At 65.7% G+C, this 12,501-nt stretch overlaps 1 long non-coding RNA gene across 1 annotated transcript; it reads left to right on the top strand.

Annotated features, from left to right (window-relative positions):
• The first annotated feature begins 605 nt into the window (after nt 1–605).
• On the top strand, nt 606–2,337 carry LOC134149545 (uncharacterized). The gene is made up of 2 exons (XR_009960460.1): nt 606–732; nt 2,102–2,337. It is a non-coding gene; the product is annotated as an uncharacterized LOC134149545 (long non-coding RNA).
• The last annotated feature ends 10,164 nt before the right edge of the window (nt 2,338–12,501 follow it).

Below are 12,501 nucleotides of genomic sequence, written 5' to 3'. Positions count from 1 at the left end.
ACCAATTGTGGATCTGCATAGGCGTGGTTTTGACAGCTCCGGCCAAGCTCCGGGGTGCGGGGGGAGGGCGAGGAGGGAGGGAGGGAAGGAAGAAGGGGAAAAAAAAAAAAAGAAGAAGGTGTCGGAAGCATCGGCAGTAAGAAAACATGTCAACAGAATAAAATATTAACCAATGACAGAGAAAAGTGCTCGAAATCCCACCCCCGGCTCCTTTCCGCATACCGGGTCAGCCCTGGCTGCGCCGCGGCCGGGGAGCGGCCGCCGCCGGTGCGGAGCCAGCGCGGAGCCGCGCCGCCGCCCCGGCGCAGTGAAAGCAGCACACGCGGCCCCCCCCACCCGGCCCCGCGCCCGCGTGGGGGCTCGCCGCCGCCGGGGCGGGGGGCGCGGGCGGCGCCGCCGCCGATCTGCGCGGGGCGCGCAGCCCCGGGCCCGGGCGGCGCGGGGCGGGGGCGGCGGGGGAGGCGGGGGCGGCGGGGGAGGCCGGCGGGGCTCCGGGGCCGCCGTCTTACGACAGCGCCCGGGACGTGGAGCAAGGTGGCGCCCGCCCCGCCCGCCGCTCCGCTCCGCTCCGCCGGCCGCCGACGGGGCGGCCCGGCCGCGGGGGCGGCCGCCGGCAGCGCAGCGCAGCGCGGCCGCGGCGCCCCGAGGCCGCCGGCACTGCGGGGAGCTGCACGCAACAGGGCAGCAGCGAGGCAGCGGCGGCGACTTCCAGCAGAGCACGGCCGAGCCTGGGTGAGTGGCGCAGAGGCGCTGCCGGCGCCCGGGCCCCGCTCGCACCGCCGCGGGCCGCCGCGCTGCCCCGCGCCCTGCAAAGCGCCGCTCCGCGGGGGCTGCCGCACGCAGCCCCGGGCGCCCGGCGGCCGCTCCGACCGCGCCGTCGGGGCGGGCCCGGCACTGCGGCCGCCCGGCCCTTCGGGGAGGCTGCGGGGCCCGGCGCGGCGCGGCGCGGCCCTGCGGCGGCTTTATCAGCTCGGGGAGCTCCGGGGTCCGCCGGCTCCAAGGCTGGCGCGTCCCTGCCCGGCAGGAGCGAGCCGGAGGGTTTGTTTACTCGGGTGAGTGGATGCAGATAATCTTGAAGGAAAATCCCAGGGCTGTTTGCAGAGGGATTAGGGCCGGTCCCCCTGCCCCCGGCTGGCGGGCGGAGGTGGCACCGGGGGGGGGACGGAGCCGGCGGGGGGGGCGGGCAGGGCTCCGTGTGTGTCCCTTTGCAGAGGTCCATTTGGAGATCTGTTCTGATTAACTGAGGACTTCGTTTGCTGAAGAGGACCTTGGCGCCAGGCGGCTGAGCCCTCACAATAAAGACCCGTCTCTTGTCACTTCATATTTACCCCCAAATCTTCAAAAAGCGCCCTGCAGTCCTTCCAAGGCTCCGGCCCCCACCGCCTGCGCTCCGGCCCAGACGGCGAGGGGGGTGGCGGCGGGGGCAGAGCCCCCTCGCCCGGCCCCGAGCTGCTCCCCGGCTCACCCGGCTCCGCGGGTGCGCACCAGGACCCGCGCGGTCCTCAGCCGCGTTCCGCTGCTTCCCCGGCGCGGGGTGCGCGGTGGGACGAGGGTCCTGCGGGGATTGCAGCACCCCCCCGCCCTGGGATGCCCCTTCCCCACCCTGCTGCCTCCTCCTTTTTCCACTCCCCCCCGCCCCCGGCGGTTACATCTTGCTGACAGCAAACCCTGTTCGTCCCCCCTGGCGCCACGGAGAACCCAAATCAAAGCCCTGCGCTGCGTTATCAGAGGCGCTTTACAACCTGCCATTGTCCCGCGGCAGGTTCACCTCTGCCTGCTGCTTTCTGGACCCCGCCGCCGCGGCCCGACGGGGAGGGCACAGCGCGTCCGGCCCGGGGCTACCGGCGCTCGGCGCTCCGCGGCCGCGGTGAGGGGCGGCGGGTCGGGGGGGACCCGCTGACCATTGAACGCGGCGCGGGGAGAGGTGGCGAGCAGGGATTGAAATTTAGACTTGATCTGGACTTTGCTTCCTTGCCGCCGCGGAAATGTGCTGACAGCAGCTTTGGTTAAAAAAAATGGGGCTTGCCTTTCTTTTTTCTTTTTTTTTCTTTTTTTTTTTTTTTTTTTTTTGCCCCCCCCCCTCCAAATCCTCCTCACAAAGAAAAATCGGAGCTGCTCATTGCCCCTGCATGGCATCGCCAGACGTCGGCGGCAGATCTTCCGCGGCCCCGACGGGGCCCCGCGGACTCCTCCGTCGCGACTCTGAAAGGAAGAGCGAGCAGCCGTGCCCGAGCAGGGGCACGCGTCGCCTCTCCTCCCCGCGTCGCCCCCAGCACCGCGGTGCCACTGTAACGTCGCAAACGCCTTCGCCTGCCGAATAAAACTCGAGTCAGCACAGCCCGCGTCTCCCTGACCCTCTGTGGCCGCGCTCGACGAGCGGACTGTCGGGAGGGAGATGCACAGGGAGCCCGGTTTCCTCGTCCCCGGGGCATGAGCCGACCCCACGGCGGCGTCTCGCACCCCGACGCTGGGGCGAAACCCACTCTATCCTGTGCTCCTGGACGGGGCGTGCGGCGTGCTCTGTCCCTGCCCGCGGCCAGGCAAAACCCGACGTCGCCCTGCACTCCCGGTCGGGCAGAGCCGCGCTCCTCCCGCCCTGCCGCGAGGGTGTCCCCCCGCTGCGGGGCAGCCCTGGACGGGGTGTGGGGGCAGCGAGGTGTCCCCCCGCCGCCCTCCTTTTCCAGGGGAGCTTTTTCCGCGGCCGCACTGGGGCGAACGGGACGCGCCGGGGCTCCAGTCCCGCCGCCCGTGCGGCCCCGGCGAGCGCGGCCGCCCCCGCGTCCCCATGCCGCAGCCCGCTCCGCGGCTCGCCCCCGCTCGCTCGTCCCCTTTCATCTCTGCCCATCTCCACTCATCATCCCTCTTCTATTTTTAGCCCGTAGACTTAGGCCTTGGCGCCAGGCCGTTTAAGACCTGTCAAAGTCCTTCATATTTCCCTCATGTCACATGGACCTTTCGCTCCCTTCCCCTCGCCAGGCGAGGCCCGTAATTTGGATCTGTGAGCTGCTGAGCAAATGCAATTTGCTCTTCTCCATCGCTGTGTTGTCTCCGTGACCCCAGCCAGCAGGACGGCTGGTGTCCTGTCCTGGGCACTTACACAAATTGCGGGTGATTGATGAAAAATAACAATTCTCACAAGCAGCCGGGCCTCCGCCTCTCCCCGCTCCCGGGTCGGCCGGGCTACGGCGCGGCCCCTCGCCCCGGGGAGCGCTGCCGCCGTCGGGGCTGCCGCGGGCGCACCTGGGCGCGGGCAGGGCCGCGGAGCACCGGCGGCTGCGGAGCGGGGGGAAAACGCACCCCGGGGGTGGGTGGGGGAATTGGCCGCCGGGTCCCCGCTGCCCGCCCCACATGCCAGGGACCCCCCCTCCCCCCGCCTAGGGGTGCTTTGGGAGGGCGGCCCGACGCGGCGGGCGGGCGAGGCGGGGGGAGCCCAGCGCGGGTGCGAGAAGGGCTGAGTCGGGCCGAGCCGGGCCGGGAAGGGGGATTCGGCCTTCCCGACACCGGGAGCAGATGAGGGCGGGGGTGGCCGCGGCGCCTTGGGAGATGAACGCGGGGGCCGGGGGAGCTCGCTGACACCTCAGCCCAGCACTGCCGAGCTGCCTGCGGGCCTGCCCCCCCCTCCCAACGGCGGGGCTCCACGGCGATCGCACCCCCCACCTTCGGGGCCTGTTTTCCGGCCTGGAGGGAGCCGGAGCAAATCGGCAGGTGCCGGCGGGGAGGCCCCGGCAGCCCCGGCAGCCTTTTGCCCCTCGCAGGAGGCGCCGGAGCCGCGGGTCTCCTGTCGGGTGCCGGCAGGCCTGGGTGCACCCCGGTCCCTCGGGGCACAATGGAGGGTGCTGGGGGCCCGACCGCCCCCACTTCCACGCTGCTCCTTCACCCCCCATCTGCGGCCAAACCGGCCCCGGGGCCGCAGCTTTCCGGCTCGGGGACGGGGCCGCAGGGAGCACGGACGGGCTGGGCCCGGGGGCAGGCGGGGAGGGGGCGAAGGGTGCCCCAGCAGCCGGGAAAACCTCCCCAAGACCCGGCCAGGTTGGCCGCAGCTTCATCCCCTCAGCTTGGAGGGGATAATTAACCCGGGCTTTAGTTAACTGGTCCTTGTTTGCTCTCACCTCGTCCCCGTCTGGGATCGCTCTCCTCCGCCTCCGCTGCCCCGGGCGCTGCACACCCCGCTCACACCCGCTCCGAGGGGGCGGCGAGCGCTGCACCGTAGCAGCGCCCGGAGCAGCGCGCCCCCGCGCCCCGTCGGGGGACCGAGGAGGCGGCCCCGGCCGGCAGCGCTCCGCGCCCGCGGCGCTCGCAGGTGGCCGCGACGGGACGGGCGACCCCGCCTGCCTGGCACCGGCGCCCCCCTCCGCTGCCCACCCGGCGCAAGCCCGGCTGCCGCCGTCCCTCCGAAGCGCTGCGCGGCCGCGGAGCCCCGCGGCCGCCAGCGCAAACATAACGGCAGCCCCCCACCCCCAGTTCCCCTTTCCCCCGAACTGTTTAGATTTCTCTCTAGCTTTAAAGAAAATATTTCCAGTAATCCAGATTTCTGGAAAATAACAACACGCGGGGAGACCCAGACACAAGCGCTGCTGAAGTTTATCCAGAGTTTGAACAACTTATAAACACATTTTCCAGCCTGTTTGTCAGGGGCGGCGGCGAGTGACCCCCGGAGCCCGGGGCCGGCCCGGCTCGCCCGGGCGGGGAGCGCGGCCTCTGCGCGCCCCGCGCACGGCAGCGCGCGCGTATGTGTGTGTGTGTGTGGGGGGGGGGGGGCGCATCCTCCGCGCTCCGCCCGGCGCGCCGCCCTCGTTACCTCCGCGCCGCTTTGATCCGTGAGCCCTCGCCAGAGCCGCAGGTTGATTGACTTTTTTTTTTCAATTACGGCAAGCCCTCCCCTCCGCGGGGGCGGAATTAACCACGGCCGGGCCCCTGCGCCCGGCGCCGGGAGCCCTCGGGGCAGCCCGGCTCCCCACGTCGGGGCCCGGGCGCCTCGCACGCACCGAGCCCGTTGCCTTAAAAGGACACGGGAGCCCTGGCCGGGGCCGTGCCAGCGCGGGGGGGACCCGCACCGCCGTGTGAAACCCGAGCTGGCACCGACGGGAGGGGAGGGGAGGGGAGGGGGGGAAATCATGTAAATCCCTCTGTTTAAAAAACTTCCATTTGAGAAAGTGTGTCACATCCCGGCGCGGGCGCGTAATCCCCGGGCTAATGGCATTACCGCCGCTTCATCGCCGTAATGGGATCGGGCCGGGGGGCGAGCCCCGGCCAGCGCCGAGCACCGCGCCCGGCCGCGCCGCCGCGCGTGCCCCGACGGCCGCCCCGCGCCCGCCTCCGCGGCTTTGGGGCGCGAGGACGTGGGCAAGGCCCGGCTCCGCGGCGCCCGCGGGCGCGTCCCGTCGGGCCGCCTCCGGCGGGACTCCCGGCCGCGGCTCGCCCGCCCCCGGCTTGGGCTCCGGGTGGCTCTGGCATTTTTTCCGCGCGGGTTTCCCGGCGGGAAGCTCACGCCAGCGGGCGGGTTTGCTCCCGGGAGGGGGGAGCAGCGCAGGGGGCGCGGGGCGAGCTCCGAGGGTGCCTCCAGCCAGAGCTGCTCTTTGTGGCCGGCTCATCTCTTAAATAAAAGAGATTAGCAAACGACGTTATTTGATAAAATAATGCTGTTACGGCTCCTGCCCCCTTCCCTCGCAGGATTAAAAGTGAGGATTTGAGACTGGTAAACGGTCTGACCTGGATCGTTACAGTAACAGCAGGGATGAAACCAAACCGACCCCCCGAAACAACCTCCGACTCGCTCCCAGCCCTGCCATACCATCTCGGGAGGAAAAAAAAAATAAAATAAAAAAAAGCCGCAGAAATGCGAACTGTCGTGGAAAGGGGCGACGTTTCCGAGAGCAGATCAAAGGCGACCCGGCGGCGGGCGGGCCGCGCAGCGCAGCGCAGCGCAGGGGGCACCGGCGGCAGCATGTTCGCAGCATCGTTTCGGCAGGAGAAAAAACATCAAAACGGGGCCCCAGCTCCGCGCCGGGGGCAGCGGAGAAGGCGGCGCGGCGGCAGTGCGCGGCCGCCCCTCGGAGCGCAACCTCCGCTCTGCGCCGCGCAATCGCCGTGGCTCCGTTGCGCTGCGCCGGGCGCCGTCGGGGCCCTCCGCGGAGGCTCCCGAACCAGCCTCCCTGCGGCGGGGGCCCCGTGGGGGCCGCCCCGGCCAGCGACGCCGGGAGCAAACCCGCAGGGAGACCCCGCCGGGGGCTGCGGGCTCCCCCCCCCTTCCCGTTCATATTTTTAAAGCCCGCCTGAGCCGCGCAGCCCCCGCGGGCGGCACCCGGAGGGCAGGCGGTGCGAGGCCGCTCGGCCCGTTATGAAATGCACCCTGCTTCCTCGGCAGACCCTCACCGCGTCCTGTAAATCCCGCCGGCGCTTCCCCTTGTTTATCTGCCTTTCCGAGGGGCCGAGGGGAGGCCGCCCGCCGCCCCCGGGGCCCCCGCCGGCTCGGCCTCGGGCGCCGCTCGGGTGCCCCGCGCTGCGCAGGCGGAGGCACGGGGCTCGCACGCGCTCGTCCGGCGGCCGTGCCGGGCAAACGTGGCGAAACGGGACTGCGACGTCTCTCGGCTCGCCTGCGCTTTGCCAACAGCACCTCCACATCACCGGGACTGAAACCCTCGCTCACGCGGGAGGCCGGGGAGAGATGCTCGAACCTGGACATTAAATTCCATCTTTTACACCGCTGTTACCTGGCCAGAATGAACGGAGAGTCCTGGCACCATTTCTGCAAACTGTTGCGTAAAAGCCTCTCTTTTCTCTCGGTTCGGGGCAATGAGCCTCTAAAAGTCACAGCGTTAAACTAGGGGTAAATTAAACCGGGGCAAATTAGCTGCTCCTGTTTATGTGTGTGGGGGGTGTTAATCAGAATTCGCATTGTGGGCCTATATCTGCTTTAAATGTGATTTGGGAATGTATTTGGACTAGAATCGAAACCAGGATCTGATGCTGCAGTTCCTTTGTCACGAGTTGTGTTTTTCTTCTAGGTTTGACTTTTAGGACTGCAGAAAATCACTGTCTCCTATGTGTAAGGGAATGGATTTCACTGCTGAAGAAATGACTGCAGCCAAAATAAATAACGTGCTGGTCACGGCCAGGAATAAAGCTTCCCTATTGCTTGCTAGACCTGTCCGTTGCGTCGGTATTTAACCGTGAAAGAGTGTGACCCAAATGCAGGGCTGCCCGGAAGGGCCATCTCTCATCACTTTTATTCACATTCGCTCAAAAAAATAATGCTCCTCCAAGCTGCTCTTTAACGAAGACACTTTTACAACTCAGAAAGGTGGAGCTGTGTGCTGCAGGGAAGTGTCTGGGAGGTGGGATTAACCCTTACGGATACTTAACTTTTTTTAAGCTGTCTGCAAACGCGAAGGGCGGCTGGGGCTCGGCGCCCACGCTTCGTGCAGGGTGCCGTGCCGCGAGCGGGCGTCTCACGGGACTCGCGGCCTCATCCCCTGGTCCCTGGCGGTGACGCTTTTCCCACCCCGTGGCTTTCCCTCGCTTTGCCGGGCGATTTGCTGGTCTCCATGTCGGCGTTCGCCGAGTGCCGGGAAAACCGCTGCCCTACAGCACCTCTGCGCCGAGCTCCTCCTCCTCGCGCGTGGAGCAGCTCGGGCAAGTCGCAGCGCCGAACGGCGGGGAAATAACCCCGCCGCCGGCACCGCTGCCGTGGGAGGAGAGGCTGGAGGGGAAGGAAAGGCCACGGACATGATGGTGAGGCCGCCGGCGGGGCGATAACGCTGCTCGCGGCTTCCCGAGAGCAGCCCGTCGTCATTTCAGCACCCGTCGCCTGTGCCCCCGAGGCCCTCGCTGCTGGACCCCCGCTCCTGTGAAGACCCTCAGCTTCTTTTGGAGGAAAAAAAAAAAGGTTGTGCAAGGCTTTCCGGGAGTAGAGAAAAGCTCGCAAGCACGACCCAAATCTGCTCCAATGCTGCAGAGCCAGCAGGATTCCTAGGGGGACCCTCCATCCCCGTCGTGGTTTGCAAGGCAGCCGCTGGCCTTGCTGGGGCCGGGACGCAGCGGGTCTGTCGGCAGAGACCAGCGGGAGCAGCCCCGGCCTTGCAGGGGTCCCGCGGGCGCCGTCGGCGGGGCGCAGCACCTGCCTCGTGTTGCCGGTGGCCGTGCGCAGGGACAAGGTCCGAGCGCTTCCGCGGCCCTTGCATGGGGCCCTTCCCCCGCCGCTTCGGGTCCCTCCCGGGGGGCTAAGCAACACGGCGGGTAGCGGGGAGACACGGCGAAATACGGGCAGGGGAGGCGGGTGAGACGCCGGGACAAGCGGCTGCGCTGGGGATCGCAGGCGCTGCCACCGGATTTCTGCTTGAACGAAGCCCGCGAGCCCCGACGTGCTCCAACCTTCAGCCGGCACTTGCCAAAGTCCGGTCCTCAAGCTGCTCCGAAGCGCCGCTTCACTCGGCGGCAGCGCCGGGCTCGGGGGCTGCCGGGGGCCGGGGGCCACCGCCGCGGACCCCCGCGAGCGCCGCGGCCCCTCGCCGCGAAGCGATCCCGCGCTCCGAGGGGAGCCGCGCTCGCAGCCAGCGCCAGCTCCCGGCGCTCGCTTCGAAGAGACGGTTCATGTCTCGTTTACAGATTAGATTTTAACCTGACAACCTTTTAACATTGTATTAAATTAGAAATTAACTCCGTATGACTGCGCACCGGATAATTGACCTACTGATAGGCCGTGAGCTCGAGAATATTTAAGATACCTCTCAGGCGATGAAGCTCCCGAGAAGATTCAAAGCTTTCTCCTTGATCCACACCAGGGCCCGGCTATTAATCAGTATTGGCGGCCCGGTGGCAGCAGCGGCTCCGGCGCCCGCCAGGTGCCCCCGCGCCGGGGCAAGCAGCGCCGCAGCGCCGGGGCACGGAGCGGTGGGGACGGGCGCGGGGAGCCGGGGGCTCCTCGCTCACTCCCCTCTCCGCCGCGGCTCGGCACCGTGCCGAAAGCTCTCCGGGGGCTTCCCGTTAAATGGCAGCCGCACCGCAAGGTTGCACTGTCTTTTTCAGCGTTAATTTTCCTGTTCCCTGTGTATGGCTCCGGGCAGGAGGAGAGCGGCTGTGAGGCGCTGCTCCTGGTTAGGCCAGGACTGGGTCCGTTCCCGGCGGCGCTGCTGCAGCCCGACGACGTGCAGTCGGTATCGCACGACGAAGGTGGCTCCAAGACTTTGCTCTCTGAAGGCTTTTGCACACGGTGAGCTCCATCCTGCGAGGCGCTGAGTGATTCGTGCTAAGCATTGCTGAGCACCTTCCCTTCCCAGCCACCTCTGCGGTCCTGCAAGACCCGCAGGAGCCAGCTCCGGAGCGCTCTGCCGCGGCGCCCGCGTAGGACGCGGCTCTGCGCGGGGGCAGAGCGAAGCAGAAGGCAAGGCGGGAGCCGGCTCAGCGCTCGCGGTCGTCGCCGCGCGGCAGCCGGAGGCCCGGCCTGCGGCACGGCCTGCCCGGCTGCGCTTCGCTCGCTCGCAACGTCCCCGCGAGGACGGAGGCTGCCAGGCCAGGAGCAAGTGGGGGAGCGAGCAGCGCCCGTGCCCGCTCCGGGCCCAGGGGCACGCGCACGCCCGGGAGCACGATGCCAGCGCTGCTTCCCTTGGCCCGCGCTGGCGGCGCCGGCGACCTGCCCGGACCCCCACGGAGCTCTCAGGGTTCCGGCGTCGTTCCGGCGGCAGGGAAGAGCGGCTCCGCCGCCGGCGCGCGTGAGCCGGGGCGCCGGGCGCCCGGGTGCAGCCCTGCCTCCGCGACCAGCGTGCGACGTGGGGCTGCGCACAGCGTGAAACTATTCCCAGTTTTGCCAACTCGCAGAATAAAGAAGACACCAACCTGCCCGAGGTCCGAGGAGCTTCCTTCTCACTGAGTGACAGAAACAACCAAATCCCCGGACCCGATTTCCCCCAAATTTACCAAAGCTCGTGCCGCCGCGGGGGTCTCGGTCCGAGCGCCGGGCCTCGCTGCCCGGATGGCGCCCGCGATGCGGCGCGGGGCTGGAGAAGCCCCGAGCCTGCTGCGGTCACAGCCTTGCTCTGCAGCTAGCGACTTGTCTCCATGCTGAAACGTGCCCTTTGCTTTTGCTAGGCAAAAGTCATTTTCTGGTGTAACTGAAAGCTGCTCTGCAAACGTGCATAAGGCGGGAGCACTGAGCCGGACCAAAGCGCGGCAGTGTCGGCCAGAGGAGGTTTTGATCCTCTTCGGCTTTGTGCGCAACCTTCCGTATCAGCCTCAGTTTATACTTGCTTGTATTTGGTCAAAGTTAAGGAAGAGCATTAGATTAAACGGACCCTGTGCTGCTTTATAAAAGGCTCAGAACATGTTTACAAACAGCTTCGCATAAAGCCAGGCCATCAGCAAAGATCCAACAACGTGCACGCAGGCACACACACGTACGCACCAGCATGCACCAGCACGCACCAGCACGCACCAGCACGCACCGGCTGCTTTCCGCTCCCCTTCGGCAGCGAGGCCGTGCGGGGACTTTGCAGGCCAGCGCCTGATTTACAGCGGCACTGCCAGATCCCAGCTTGGCCTGCACCTTGGGGGATTATCCAGCGGGACGCCGTGCGCGGCCCAAACGAGCCCTCCTGTCTCTGGAGGTGTCAAACCAACCTTGATCTTTAGCTGTCTCATTTGCCCCAGCCGTCAAATGTGCTAGACATGTGCCATTTTGCACAGTTAATAGCTTTTTCTGGCAAAGCAATGCAGACGTCCCCTCCTCCCCGGTCCTGGCAACGCCGCTGGAATGCAACACCTTGATTTCCTAATTCCTTACGGTTATGGACGGCGCTTAAGGCACTTCTGCCAGCTGAGGAAGGTAAAAAGCCAGGCTAACGCTGGGGCAGCCAAATGGTTGTACCAGACCGAAATCGGTGCAACGGCGGCATGAAAAATGCAGCCCGTTTGCGCCGCAGCTTCCCGGCCGAGGGACGGGTGACAAACGCAGCTGCAGCCTCTCGTCTCCTGCTAGTTTGGCGCTTATCAGAGAGAGTCGTACAAATTAAGAACAGCAGTGTCGGAGAGGGGGTTCGTGCAGTTAATGGGACAGAGGCTCGGCTGCTGCAGACACAAGCTTGTCCTGGTGCCTTTTTCATCTGTGAAACAGGCCAAGCGGTGGATACAATTATTTTTTTCCTAGCACACAAACCATTAATCATTTATTGCATTAACCCCCCCATCTCCACAACTTTCATTCCTATTTTATTCAAATTAAACTTGAAAAAAAGGTGCATTTTCCTTTTTTGCAAACACAAAGAGGCGATCTTAGCCCCCATCGACTCGCTAATTGTGAGCATTCAAATGGCTAGGTTTAAAGTTACACTTAGCAGCTGTGAAACATTAGGGTGAAGTGATTACAACCTACTGGAGGATACCGAACATTTTTACAATATCTCAGGAGCATAAGGGAAAGACAACAGGAAATGGTGCAAACTTTCCTACCCTGCACAGTAACAAAGCAAAGGAGCAAGAGAAGAAACCTCGAGAAGCAGCGCTTACGCAGCTGGGATCCTCCGAAAGCTCCTAAGCAGCCCCCAAAGCGCACAGCTCCGATGCCCGGCGAGGACGGAGGCGGGGGGCAGCGGCACGCAGCGCTTTCCTGCCCCAAATCCTGCTCCAGCCCTTCTGAGAGGGGCCGAGGAGCGCGGACGCAGACCGCGGGGCAGCTCTGCGTGCCGTCGCCTCCCCTCGCCGGCCTGCCTGCTCGCAGCCCCGTTACCAGCAAAACCGTTGAATTCGGTTCGGCTAACGCTGCCCAGGGCGAGACAACGCGGACCGGCCGTTTCGTAGCGCGCGGTGGAAGGGGGCGATCCTTCGGTTTCGCTTTGCTAGAGCCCCGTGCTCTGTCAGCGGCTTATCAGCGCTTTGCTCTGCTCCAGCTGCGCAGAGCGGCTGCGCCAGGGCTCGCGGCCGGCCCGAACCGGGGCCGCCGCCGGTGCCGCCGCCGGTGCCGCCGCCGGTGCCGCCGGTAGCCGCAGGGTGACAGAGCCAAAGCGGTCGAGTGAGCGAAGCCCGAAGCGGCTCGCGTTCGGCAGCCTCCGGGCTCCGCCGAGGGCTCAGGAACGCCAGATCTGCTGGTTATGGCCGAGCTCTAGATTCGCTCCGAGATTTGATTTCATCTGAACTTCAGACTGTCACATTTGGAGAACCTTTGACTTTCCACTGCTTTCCAAACAGCCAAACGTTCCCCCTCCTATGATTTAAGCACGCTACATGCGTGTGTTTATTACAGAAACCAGCGTAGAATCAGAAAGCAATATTTCATGTTAATTCATGAAATCTGAACTCGGCTTTTAATAGAAGAGCTCCACTTTATATACAGAGTGATATACAGTCCGCCCGGCTTTAAATGAGACGTTTTGCCTTTTGAACTCAGCAGGAGGCCACCGCTTACCACTACTGGAAGCAGTTTAAAACCCTGCAAGTCCAGCAAGTCTTTTGGGCTCTTTTCGAGACAGTGTTTTATATCATGGCACAACATTCTTGCTGCGCTGCCAGTGACTG

Source organism: Rhea pennata, chromosome 20, assembly GCF_028389875.1.
Source record: "Rhea pennata isolate bPtePen1 chromosome 20, bPtePen1.pri, whole genome shotgun sequence".
Lineage (NCBI taxonomy): Eukaryota > Metazoa > Chordata > Aves > Rheiformes > Rheidae > Rhea > Rhea pennata.
Note: the sequence above shows the minus strand (reverse complement) of the source record. Positions and strands in the feature narration are given on the sequence as shown.